Here is a 13,767-nt window from a genome sequence, read left to right as displayed (position 1 = left end):
GGATAGTTCGCAGCGGAAGTTGAACTAAAATAAACTAAGGTTGTAAAGCACTCCAAACGTCGTGCCTCTACTGGAATTCACACGCACACAAACTGAATCGAACGGAATGCTAGTGCCGCAGGGATCAAATCTCAAACGTGACAAAACGCTTTTGTCAAGTATTAGGTTTTCGGCGAGATTATTAGTCGATTACTAAGAGGGGATATTCAACTTAGATTTATAAAGATTTGGTAGGATTTTAACATTTTAGGATTTTGGAAGATTTAGGTGAGTTTTTAGGAGATTTTATTGTGTTTTAGAGTTTTTATATTTTTAAAAAGAAAATGAAATGTGATTCTATGAGATTTGATTGTAAAACTTTAGGTGATTTTAACATATTTTACATCTCAAATATATATTTTGTTTTTTTAAAATATAACAACATTTGCATCTTCTTAAGAACGTAACAACACATATATATTCATTAACCGGATCAAGAGTCTCCTCTGTTCTTTAACTGGAAAAGGCAGCCTCCACCGCAGCAACAATAGTCACAAATCATTTTTGATTTTTCAGGTTCATCGTTGGCTGTTGAACCTCCTCGCCAATTGCTGCCTCCACCGCAGCAGCAGCAACAACACAGTCACAAACGCAGCAACAACAGTCACAATAGCAGCAACCACATTCATAACGACAGCAGCAGACGAGTTCACAACCGCAGCCCAAGGATGAACCTCTTGACCACCTCCAGCTTTTAGTTCTTGCTCTTGATCTCTGAGTGCAACTATGTAGTCCTATGTACTAATTCCCTGATAGAGAAAATTTGCTTCGGTTAAGTCGCATAACTAATGGAAGAAAGTTTTGGCATGTCTTTGAGCATTAAACTGGTTTCTTCGGAGTTTAACATAGTACCAGCACAAAAATCCCAGTTGACCATTGCATAATTAGCTGCAATTTACACCAAACTTGTTGAGAACTCACTCTTTGTTTCATTAACCAAAGGAAGAATTATTCACAGCATTTCACGACATGTTGAAAAGAAAGGAACCTCCTTTTGTCATGAAAGAGGAAGAATTATTCACAAGATTCTTCAACATAATCGGTTCTAACATAGTGCGGCTAACCAAAGGAAGAATTATTGAAAAGATTTTTTCAGGAAGTCGTGAAAGATCAAAACGGTGATGTCCTTATAATACCATGTAGTGATGATCAAAACGGTCCACACATTTGTCACAAACCCTGCACTGCTTGCTGTCGTAGACTTTTTTTTTTTTTTTTTTTTTTTTGGAAGTCTTTTAAAATTCTACCTCAAAAGGTATGATTTTGAGATGGTATTTTTTAACTAAAAAACAAAGAAAAGTCTTATAGAATCATTTAAAATCTCAATTTTTAAAAAGTTGTGATATTTTGAATAACAGTACAGTAAAACCTCTATAAATTAATAAGGTCAGGACCATGAAATATTATTAATTTCTAGAGGTTTTAATTTATCGATAAATTAATAATTATTAATTTATCGATAAATTAATAATTATTAATTTATCGATAAATTAATAAAATATTATTTTATGAAAAGATTTTCTCATTTTTACAATTGAAATATTTTCTATTACAAAATAAGATACTTTTGTTATCATTCACATTGCTACTACTATCCTTTACGGTAATGATAAAGTTGAAGAAAATATTACGGTACTTTTAGAATCAGTTACTAAAAAAGTAATTATCGCATATAACTCTCCAAAATTTTTGGATGCGATTTGAGAAGATAACAATGAAAAATATTAGAGATAAGCTCCAATAAAAATATAGCCATATTTCACTAGATTTTCTTAGATAAGCAAACAACAATAGAGTTATATCTCACTAGATTTTCTTAAATATATATATATATATATATATATTAATTTATTTGATTATTAATTTATGATATTGATGGGACTATATTATTTTATTATTTTATCGAAATGTGTCATTTTATACACTGGCCCAACTCGGGACTGGAAGAATTATTAATTTATAGCGATTATTAATTTAAAGAGTATTAATTTATAGAGGTTTTACTATATATTTCAAGTAAGTTTAATAAATAACTGATTGAATAACAAGAAATTTTAGATTATTTTTAATGATTTTATATAAATCCAAATTGAATAACAAAAGATTTTAATTAATTTTTAAAAATTATCAATTGAATAACAAGTAATTTCAAGAATACTCTAGAATCTTAGTTGAATACCCCTCTAATAATATATCAATATATATAGTTAAACGTCTAACCTAACCTAAACGATTTAGGTTTGATAATGGGCTAAAGCCCAATAACATTTTTTCTCACGTACACATATATATGTATATCGAATATCACATATCTATCTATACATTTTTGGAGTACAAATTTGTGCTCCTTTTTTTTTCACCCGGGTCGGGTATTTTTAAACAATTTAAACCGACTCATTTAATTGGATATTTCCTTATCTTAGTACACGGGTCGGGTTATTAATCAAACAATTTATCCGATTCTGGTAATCGGATCTTCCCTAAAATTTTGCTTATCACCAATTAGCAACATACCTTAAATATCGATACTACACAAACAATTTGGTAACCTATATTAATCAGAATACTCCGTATCGTCCGGGATATATTCCTAATTATTTGATTAATGAAATCAAATCCTAACTATACTCAAAATAACAATTTTCATCACCATTATTTCCTAAATCATAACAAACATAATCGCTTCAATATTCTCTAAACTTGCGAATCAAACTTACATCCCACGATTAATGAGAAACCCTACCTACACCCTTCGAAACTATATATATCTCACATTCTCTACCCAATAGAAAAACCACCACATCCAAAAGAAAACTTCATTAGCTAAAAATTCCCACATCACGAAGAGGTGGCATAGCCAAGATAGGCATAACGACCTTGCTGAAAAGGTATGTCTTTGTCACAATTTTAACATGCCTATACAATGTTATACTGATCAGCAACTAATAATATATTTTCGTATTGTAGGTGTTATCACCCACATATGGTGAAGATCTTCTTGATGCTAATTAAGTATTTAAGTACTGTGTATTTTATGTTTAGTAGACCACAGGTCATTAAACGTCATTTGAAAAGAATCAAGAAGATTGCTAAATTTTTTTGGTTTCTTACTGAGCTTAATAAGATCTATTTATATTCATATTTATCAACAACTATCATTTTCCATGGAATCATATTTATAATATATTATCATATTTATAAAGACCCTAAATCACAGATGAACAGAACATCTATATTATTCAATACTATTGAATAAATAGAGAACATAATTAATCTAAGTGTCAAAAGTTACTCACCACCATTAAGCTGATCTTTTGCTATTATGTATGCTTGCTGGCATTGCATTGCTTTCCTCTTCAATATTGCAGCTATAGACAACAACAAATTACAGAGTTATGTTTAGTAGACCACAGGTCAGTAAACATCATTTGAAAATATATTCCATTGCTATATTTTTTCGGTTTCTTACTTTGCTTAATAAGATCTATTTATATTCATATTTATCAACAACTATCATTTTGCATGGAATCAATTTATAATATATTGTCATATATATACAGACCCTAAGTTACAGATGAACAAAACATCTAGATTAATCAATACTATTGACTAAATAGAGAAAATAATTAATGAAAGTGTCAAAAGTTACTCACCACCATATAGCTGATCTTTGAAGGACATGTCCTTGCTGGCATTGCATTGCTTTCCTCTTCAATATTGCAGCTATAGACTACAAGAAATTCCAGTTGTGTTTATTATTAAGTAACACATGATCCATTTTGTCCATTAAAGATCAAAAGAGAAAAAACACCCCTGCATATAGCTTGATCATTTTTTTTTTTTGCTATATGCAGGTTCTTTTACACCAACTTGCGACAATAAGAGATTGGTATTAATCCGCAAATACTAAATTTTGTACTAGCTGATTCTCATTCACAGTTCTTTTTCCTCTTTTCCTTTACCAGTTTTTCATAAACTGTGTTTCGCATAACTTTTTTATTTCCAATTACCCAACAGAAATTTTTTCAACCAATCAAGAAAAACAGTAGATACAAACAAGATGAACTCAAAATTACCTTTATCTCGGTTGTTTTAATAACACAATTGAGAAGTTTGCTTGAATTATAACCCGTGATGATGATAAGTATAGAATCACGAAGATCTTCTCTATTTCCTGAAATCAGAAGACGTACGGTTTATTGAAGACTGTCTATATGGATCTGAGAAGTTATGTACTCGAATACTAAAAAATTATGGATTCCAAAAAGAAATTAAGAACCGATCATACCTGGGTATATAGATCGAGTTGCCAACCTTCATTAAATCTCCCACAGACCACGATTGGTTTCAACAAGTAGCCAAATCAAATCTCTTATCTATCTTAACAAGAATTAGAAGAAGAGAGACGAAATCGTGAAGCGATTTTGTGTAATTCAATCGTTTTTCAAAGAAGACGAATAGCTGATAAGTAAAGTTCTTTTCGCAGATCTAAACGCAAGAAAATCTAATTTCTCTATTTTTTTAACGGTACCATTTTATATTTCTATATCTTACTCTTTTTTTTTTCTTCTTCTTTAGTCGACCATTCATTTTAATAAAACGAAGCCCATAAACAGGCAAATTACAACAGATGTGTACAAAGCCTTTTAAAGCCCAAAAACTAGATGAAGTCTACTACAAAGATGAAACTTATCTGAATCTTATTATAATAAATGTTAACATATTAAAATTTACCTGTGGTAAGCTATGGTGTGAGAGTCTTTAATTAATTATCTGCAACATATTTGCTTTAAATTACTTTCTCCATTCCAAAAATTATATTAAGCAAATTTACATTAAAAAAAAAATATTATGATACTTCTACATGTATATGGTTCAGTAAATTCATAAATATATATATATATATATAATTAGTTATATTTAAAATCCTAAACACATATAATGTATATATATCCAAGTTACATATGTAATTATTTTGAAACTACAACATAACTTTACCAATTGTATGAAAACAAATCGTGGAAGACAAATTTAGAAAAAAAACAATTGCCCCGTGGTGTACCACGGGGTAGATCCTAGTATATTATATAATAAACATTTTATTTAAGTGTACAAATCTCATATAACACACATATATATATATATATATATTATATTAATGTTAAAACCCAACACATTATTGATCCAGTTTGTTTAGGTGTGTGACCCTGTAGGATCTTATAATATTAGCAATGAACTTCTAAAGTCATTGATTATAAGAGGCTTCTAGCAAAACGTTATAATCATCTAATATTATTCGACTATCGAACCTTGACGATACAACTTAAACTAGAGTAAGTACAAATGATTTCAGGACATTCCCAACAATCTCCCACTTGTACTGGAATCATCTATTCCGATAATCCTTTTGTCTCTATATCTCGATCTTAGCATAAGGCAAGAAACAGTGTCATCTTTATTAAGCTAAATCATATTTATCGAACTCTGATTTATACTGATAAAACAAACGACTGACTTTCACCTCGTTTGAGCACGGCCATGCATTTCTCAGTATCAAATCTTCGATAGGCCCAAAGATATTTATCTCCTGTTATATAGGAGGGACAAATCCCATCTTGTTCCATCCTTGTTCCTTACACAGTTCATAATACACCCAATCACTGTCTTTATAATCACCTGTTACGGCTGACGTTTGACAGGATCAAAGTGGACCAATCCATGTATAAGAAAACATGACAAACTCAGGTCAAAGGACTATACTCTATAGTTGTGATGAGAAACTCTTATGACACTCATATAACATTCTTGTAGAGTTCTCATAGCGGGTCTGTCCAATATTGTGTTCTCCAACACATATTAATGTGATTGACTTTAATACAACATATCAATGACTCCATGAAACTTAGTCATCAGTCACCTCATATACTAGTCATTTATAGTTATTAATGTCCCATTTTAATAACCTTAACTAGGGACCTCAATAATTTATGTTATCTTTCTTTTATAGGGTTTCATGATCAAGTCACGTACTTGATGACCTATAATGATAAAATAAATTATTTTGGGACAATTATTTAATTATCCAATAACCAAATAATACTGAAACAAATTTCATTAATTTGAAAATACATCAAATGTATGTAAACATGAATATCATATCATAAAATAAAATTCTCCCACTAGAAACGAGATCACATCTTTAGAAATTTAATGCCTACAGCAGTCGTATGACTCTCATGCTTAGGTTGTGGAAGAGGCTTGGTTAAAGGATCTGCAACATTTGTATCCGTTGAAACTCTGCTAATCTTTACATCTCCTCTATCAACTATATCACGAATAAGGTGATATCGTCTTAGAACGTGTTTGGACTTCTGGTGCGATCTGGGTTCCTTCGCTTGAGCGATGGCTCCATTGTTATCACAATAAAGATCCACCGGCCCAGAAATGCTAGGAACCACACCAAGTTCAGTAATGAACTTCTTAATCCAAACAGCTTCTTTTGCTGCTTCAGAAGCAGCAATATATTCAGCTTCGGTTGTAGAGTCTGCCACGGCGCTCTGTTTGGAGCTTCTCCAAATCACCGCTCCTCCATTCAGACAAAAGATAAATCCAGATTGAGATCGAGAATCATCTTTGTCTGTCTGAAAGCTGGCATCAGTGTAACCACTCACAACAAGTTCATCACTTCCTCCATACACCAAGAACTTATCCTTAGTATTTCTTAAATACTTTAGGATATTTTTGACTGCTGTCCAGTGACTTTCAGCTGGATCAGATTGGTATCTACTTGTCATGCTTAAAGCACATGCCACATCAGGATGAGTACAAAGCATGGCATACATGACAGAACCTATAGCAGAAGCGATGGGATTCTACTCATGCGCTCTCGCTCATCATGTGTTTTAGGGCACTGAGTCTTGCTGAGCGTTATGCCATGAGACATTGGTAAAAAGCCTTTCTTAGAATCATGCATATTGAACCTATGTAAGATCTTATCTATATAAGTATCTTGACTTAGTCCAATTAGTCTATTTGGTCTATCTCTATAGATCCTTATTCCAAGAATGTATGCAGCTTCTCCCATATCTTTCATTGAAAAACAACTTCCTAGCCAAGTCTTCACTGACTTAAGCAAAGGAATATCATTTCCAATAAGTAGTATGTCATCTACATACAATATCAGAAATGCAACTCCACTCCCACAAGTCTTCTTGTAAACACAAGGTTCTTCTTCGTTTCTAATGAAATCAAACTCTTTGATTGCCTCATTAAAATGAAGATTTCAACTCCGAGATGCTTGCTTCAACCCATAAATAGAACATTGAAGTTTGCATACTTTCCCAGCATTCTTAGGATGTGTGAAACCTTCAGGTTGTGTCATGTACACATCCTCTTCCAGGTTTCCGTTATGGAAAGCTGTTTTCACATCCATTTGCCAAATCTCATAATCATAATAAGCGGCAATTGCTAGGAGAATTCGAATAGATTTAAACATTGCAACTGGAGAATAGGTTTCATCATAGTCAACACCATGAATTTGCTTGTAACCTTTAGCTACCAGTCTAGCTTTGTATATCTGTATATTACCATCCATGTCAATTTTCTTCTTGAAAACCCATTTACACTCAATGGCTTTTACACCATCAGGTAAATCAACCAAAGTGCATACTTTGTTTTGTGACATGGAATCCATTTTGGATTCAGCGGCCTTTAACCACTTATCGGAGTCAGGACCCATCATTGCTTCTTCGTAAGACGTAGGTTCATCAGGCGTAGATTCTACGACTCTTCGTAAATCCAATTGATGCTCTTTCTCAATAGGTGGAGCCATTTCCTGTGGTTCTCGAACTTCTTCGAGTTGTACTTTACAACCACTATTTCTTTTAGAAAGAAACTCTCTCTCTAAAAAGACACAATTCCGAGCAACAAACACTTTGTTCTCGGTAGGGTTGTAAAAGTAATAACCTTTGGTCTCTCTAGGATAACCAACGAAATAGCACTTATCAGATTTGGGTCCAAGCTTATCAGTAATCAAACGTTTGACATAAGCTTCACAACCCCAAATTTTTAGAAAAGACAAATTAGGAACCTTTCCTGTCCATATCTCATATGGTGTCTTTTCAATTGATTTTGATGGACATCTGTTTAGTGTAAACGCAGAAGTTTCTAGAGCATATCCCCAAAAGGATAATGGAAGATCTGTGTGACTCATCATTGACCGAACCATATCTAATAAAGTCCGGTTTCTCCTTTCAGACACACCATTCCATTGAGGTATTCCTGGAGGAGTGAGCTGTGAAACAATTCCACATTCCCTGAGATGATCACTAAAAACTTGGCTCAAATATTCTCCTCCACGATCTGATCGAAGAGCTTTAATTGTTTTGCCAAGTTGGTTTTGTACTTCATTCTGAAATTCTTTGAACTTTTCAAATGATTCAGATTTATGTTTCATCAAATAAACATAACCATATCTACTGAAGTCATCAGTAAATGTAATGAAGTACTGATAGTTTCCTCTGGCACCTAAGCTCATTGGTCCACATACATCCGTATGTACAAGGCCCAACAAGTCACTGGCCCTTTCACTGTGTCCAGTAAAGGGAGTCTTAGTCATTTTACCCAACAAACAAGATTCACATTTTTCATATGATTCATAATCAAATGAGTTCAAAAGTCCATCACTATGAAGCTTCTGAATGCGTTTCTCATTTATATGGCCTAAACGACAATGTCAAAGAAAAGTAGGATTTGAGTCGTTAGACTTAAATCGTTTAACAAAAATGTCATAGATAGGCATACTCTGGTTCAGAACATAAATTCCATTCTCTAATGGGCCGCTACCATAAAAAATATCATCACAATCAAATGAACAACATTTGTTCTTGATCGAAAAATGAAAAACTTCCATGTCCAAACATGAAATAGAGATGATATTCTTATTTATTGTAGGTACATAGTAGCAATTCTTAAGTTCCAAAATCATGCCAGAAGGTAAAGACAACTGATATGTACCTATGGCCAAAGCAGCAACTTTTGCTCCATTAGCAACGCGTAGGTCCACTTGTCCTTTCTCCAAAATTCTACTATTGCTTAGGCCTTTCAAATTTGTACAAATATGAGCGCCACAGACGGTATCTAATACCCAACGAGTAAAACCACAAGTGGTAACATTTACCTCTATAACATATATTCCTTTAGAAGAAGTTTCAAAAACCTTCTTTTCTTTCAGATCTTCCAAGTATTTTTCAAGAAAGTTGTTTTTAAGGGTGAAACTCTTTTCTTCCCTTTCGAGAACATTTCTCAGAACTTAATACCAATCAAGGAGGTTTGATCCATCCAATTTATCATTCTTAATGACACATTGAGATGAATTAAAATTGTGAGGATTTGACATCTCTGTATCAGAAGAATAGCAGAAATTAATATGATATTCATAAAATTAGAGAAATCTCAACAATTAAGAAAACTCATACTATACTGAAAACAAAATTTCCTCATAAGAATATAGTAATCCAAGATCCTTATTTCACTAAAATTCAAGTGAGCTTTGGCTCATCGCCCGAATATTTAGTTATTTAGGTAAGCAACATCCTTGCTAATTATATCCAATATAATTCTTGGTTGTTAGATAACATCTTATGTCATATCTAACATATGTCTCTAAGCCCAAAGCCGTTTTGATAGCTTAGTCAAGTAAACCAATCTTTTAACTCAAATGGTAACTATTACCATCTGTCTTACTCATGTAATCATGGACACTCTACTTGGTATACCCATCACACAATGATTAGAGGCTTGACAGTAGACAAGATTGGAAAGACATCAAAAATACTTGATATTTGTTGAGGAATTAATTTTATAAATTAATCTTATATTTAAAATTTATATCCAATATAAATAATACATATCTTATATGTACTTAATTATTTAAAAACTAATCTTAATTAATTTTATATTTTATCTAAATTTTATATCTGATATATAAAAATGTAAATGATATACAACTAATACATAACTAATATGTATAATTATTGTATAATTATTAATTTGTAAATCATTCTTAATCATATTAAAATGATTTAAAACTAATTATTTTAATCAAATTAAATTTCAATAACAGTAATCAAATTAGAATTTGAAAATTATGGCTCCGATCAACGAATTTCCGTAATGACTTTCGTTACCAAATTCCAATCTCTCGGAGATGAAGTTTAATCTTATATATTATATTCATTCTTTAATCAAACATAATATATATATATATATATATATATATATATAAACGTGATGCTCTAACAAAACATACCCAATATATATTTAAAATAATTAGTTATATGTATCATCATATATGCATAACTATTATGCCCTACAAGAGACGTAATGAAACAGATCATAAGTCTCTTATATATATGATACAAAAATCAAACAGACAAGTATTGCCGAAATACGTGTTGTTCTAATAACCATATTATATTCATAATAACTCTTATGTGTTTTTGTAATAATACATGCAATGTAAACAATTTTACAACTCTGCATGTATCGATTATTCATTCATCAACCATGATAATCGGTTTTAACAAACAAAACAAAACTACTTTGCATATCAAATATGAACAGTAAATTAGGTTTAATTCAAAATTATACATGTATGCTCTGATACCACTGTTGGAATTTGAACCGGTTTATAACGATTTATAAAACTAGTCACAAATTCTATTGCCAGAATTCATGTAAATATTGAATCAAAATCTATGTCATAAGATTATGAATATACCTGGATAGTTCGCAGCGGAAGTTGAACTAAAATAAACCAAGGTTGTAAAGCACTCCAAACATCGTGCCTCTACTGGTATTCACACGCACACAAACTGAATCAACGGGATGCTAATGCCGCAGGGATCAAATCTCAAACGTGACAAAACGCTTTTGTCAAGTATTAGGTTTTCGGCGAGATTATTAGTCGATTACTAATATATCAAACGTCTAACCTAACCTAAACGATTTAGGTTTGATAATGGGCTAAAGCCCAATAACATTTTTTCTCACGTACACATATATATGTATATCGAATATCACATATATATTATATAATCTATACTATTGAAAGGGAATCATTTTTAATAAGTAGACATAGATTAAGAAATTATTACATGAAATGCCACTGAAAACTGAATAGGGATAAGTATAAATATGGAGCCAAACAGATTGATATTGATAGTACCCAAACAGATTGAAATTAATAGTATTACCCAAACCAAAATAAAATGATATAACCCTTCCAAATCGGGTGCAATTAAGATGGGTTCTAAATCCGTTTCCAAACCGATCACAGTCTAATAATAACAATTACCTAATATTTATGAAAATTAAATTTATTACCATAAAAACCGGTCATTTAAATTCGGAATTACATATATGTAAACATATTTAACTTGGTAATATATTTAGATATATTTCTGGAAACAACAATTTATTATATTAGTAATTGAATTGGTCAAACCTAATTTGATATTATAAATGACGTGGTTAATTAAAGAAAGTAAATATAGGATTATCAAAAATGAAAATATATAACATTAGATTTTCAAATTTCTTTAAAAACTTAACAATATTTTTTATGAAAATAAAACAATAATTAATAATAAGAAAATAAATATTGAAACAACTAAAAAAGGAGTATGCTCTTTTATATTGATTTCAAAATGATTAATAAAAAGAAAATATTTAAATTATAGGTAATATATATATATATATATATATCCGAAAATTATTATTTTAAAACTTATGAAATTATTTTAATGTTCTTAAATAACAGAGCTACTAAATTTAAATTTTGTCTAAAATCTATTTTTAGAAAAAGTATTATTTTTAATTAAAATAAATAACGATTAATAGTATAAATTAAAATCTATAATAAAATTGCATTGATTATGGTGTGAATTAATTGAAGATAATTGAAGTAATTAGTAATTTTAGTCATGAAACAAATATTCAAACAAAATATGGGCGATATGATGGCAAATTTTGTGGAAACTATTAACGTACAATTAGGAAATTTAAGCAATATATTTGGCAAACAATATCTTAATAATAAATGAAAAGTCTTAAACAGATATTGGACTTTTTCTATACCATTTTCCTATATATAACGAAATATTTTTGTTTAAGCCTAGAATATATTTTTTCGTTTTTCAATTTTAATAGCACATATCTTTTTTTTTGTTCTTTTTGCTAATTGAAGATCTAATTTGAGTTTTATATTCTTGATTTCAGGTTCGAATAGAGCGTGAAAATGGTTGTTTCTCCACCTTGTGTGTCACTGTTTCTTCAAACCAATGGTACTTTGATCTATTTATTCTTTTTTATTTTTTATGATACACCCTTTAATTGAAAATGTTTAAATATCAAGTTCTTATTAAATACTAATCAGGATATGGATAAGAGAAGGAAGAGCAGTTGATAGAACATGGATCCTCAAATCGAGTAATCGAGCTAGATGGTATGAAGCAGACTATGTCATTCTGACTTTTTCATTTTGTTTAAAGGTTAGATTTTAAAATTTATTTTAAAATTTAATCATATTTTTTATGAAAATGAAACAATAATTAATAATAAGAAAATAACTAATGAAACAACTATAAAAGGAATATGCTCTTTTGTATTGATTTCAAACTGATAAATAAGAATATATTTAAATTATAGGTAATATATATATATATATATATCCGGAAATTATTATTTTAAAACTTATGAAAATATCTTAATGTTCTTAAATAACAGAGCTACTAAATTCTAATTTTGTCTAAAATCTATTTTTATAAAAATATTATATTTAATTAAAATAAATAACGATTAATAGTATAATTTAAAATCTATAATAAAATTTCATCTATTATGGTTTGAATTAATTATACTAAAGATTATCTTTTATGTATTATTAATTTGTGCGTGTTTTTTTTTTAAGATGGCAAACTTTGGTTTGATATTTTGGACTCGGGAATCAAACACATTAATAATTTTATTGTTTGGTATTTAAATTAGCTAATAATTAGGGTGTGTTTATGCAGAGTTTTAACCATGGAGAATGTTGGACCACACAAGAAACAAGTACAAAACCATATTACCAGGGAGTAGTACAATTAAGAGACTTTAATTGTGACGTGAAGACTATACTACTTGTGATTGATTTTATTGTGTTTAGACTTTTGAATGGAAAAACATGTAATCGTATTAAGGAGCAAGTGCATACATCCACACATATTAATATATTTGAAATAGACTTATTGTATATCAACAATTTCATACCCAATATTTACGAAAATTATATTTAAGAAGTTTCCATAACTATTTCTATTAACAACAACATAACTATATGTTCAGAGCCTTGCCATAGTTAGGAAAAAAGAAACATTCGTTTAGAGCATCAAATTTTGGGGAAAAAATTAGGAGCATATATTATTTAGACTTTAGTCCTAATAGAGTTATGTTTATATGAGACTTAATGGTTATGCTAAAATAATGTGTTAATAATATAGATAAATACGAAAAAAATATTGGGCTTCGATATGGGTTTAATTAAGTAATTAGAAAACAATTACTTCAACAATTAAGGTTTTTAAAAAAGTTAATAAATATTTAGGGTAAGCAAAGAAATATATATCGCTTTCTCCTCTTTTCTGAACAGAACTCAGTAAACAAAGTTTTCCTTCGACATGTCTCTCA

The 13,767-nt window shown here is 30.2% G+C and overlaps 2 long non-coding RNA genes and 1 pseudogene across 4 annotated transcripts; 1 reads left to right on the top strand and 2 right to left on the bottom strand.

Annotated features, from left to right (window-relative positions):
• Window positions 1-329: 329 nt before the first annotated feature.
• Window positions 330-4,564, bottom strand: LOC104732818 (uncharacterized). 3 transcript variants are annotated; one of them, XR_758980.2, is made up of 6 exons: window positions 4,328-4,564; window positions 4,116-4,213; window positions 3,693-3,769; window positions 3,336-3,407; window positions 892-927; window positions 330-788 (listed from the first exon to the last, which is right to left on the bottom strand). It is a non-coding gene; the product is annotated as an uncharacterized LOC104732818 (long non-coding RNA). The 3 variants fall into 3 exon arrangements; XR_758978.2 differs by lacking the exon at window positions 892-927 and having other exon boundaries at window positions 4,328-4,560; XR_015574286.1 differs by lacking the exons at window positions 330-788; window positions 892-927 and adding an exon at window positions 2,580-2,955 and having other exon boundaries at window positions 4,328-4,563.
• A 1,666-nt stretch (window positions 4,565-6,230) lies between these two features.
• Window positions 6,231-7,012, bottom strand: LOC147933351 (secreted RxLR effector protein 161 pseudogene; annotated as a pseudogene).
• Window positions 7,013-12,247: 5,235 nt separating this feature from the next.
• LOC147933350 (uncharacterized) lies at window positions 12,248-13,293 on the top strand. The gene is made up of 3 exons (XR_015574501.1): window positions 12,248-12,383; window positions 12,476-12,590; window positions 13,113-13,293. It is a non-coding gene; the product is annotated as an uncharacterized LOC147933350 (long non-coding RNA).
• The last annotated feature ends 474 nt before the right edge of the window (window positions 13,294-13,767 follow it).

This window comes from Camelina sativa, chromosome 12 (assembly GCF_030686135.1).
Source record: "Camelina sativa cultivar CO46 ecotype springtype chromosome 12, ASM3068613v1".
In the NCBI taxonomy this organism is placed as follows: Eukaryota; Viridiplantae; Streptophyta; class Magnoliopsida; order Brassicales; family Brassicaceae; genus Camelina; species Camelina sativa.
The sequence above is the reverse complement of the archived record's forward strand: the minus strand, read 5'-3'. Positions and strand labels throughout refer to the sequence as shown.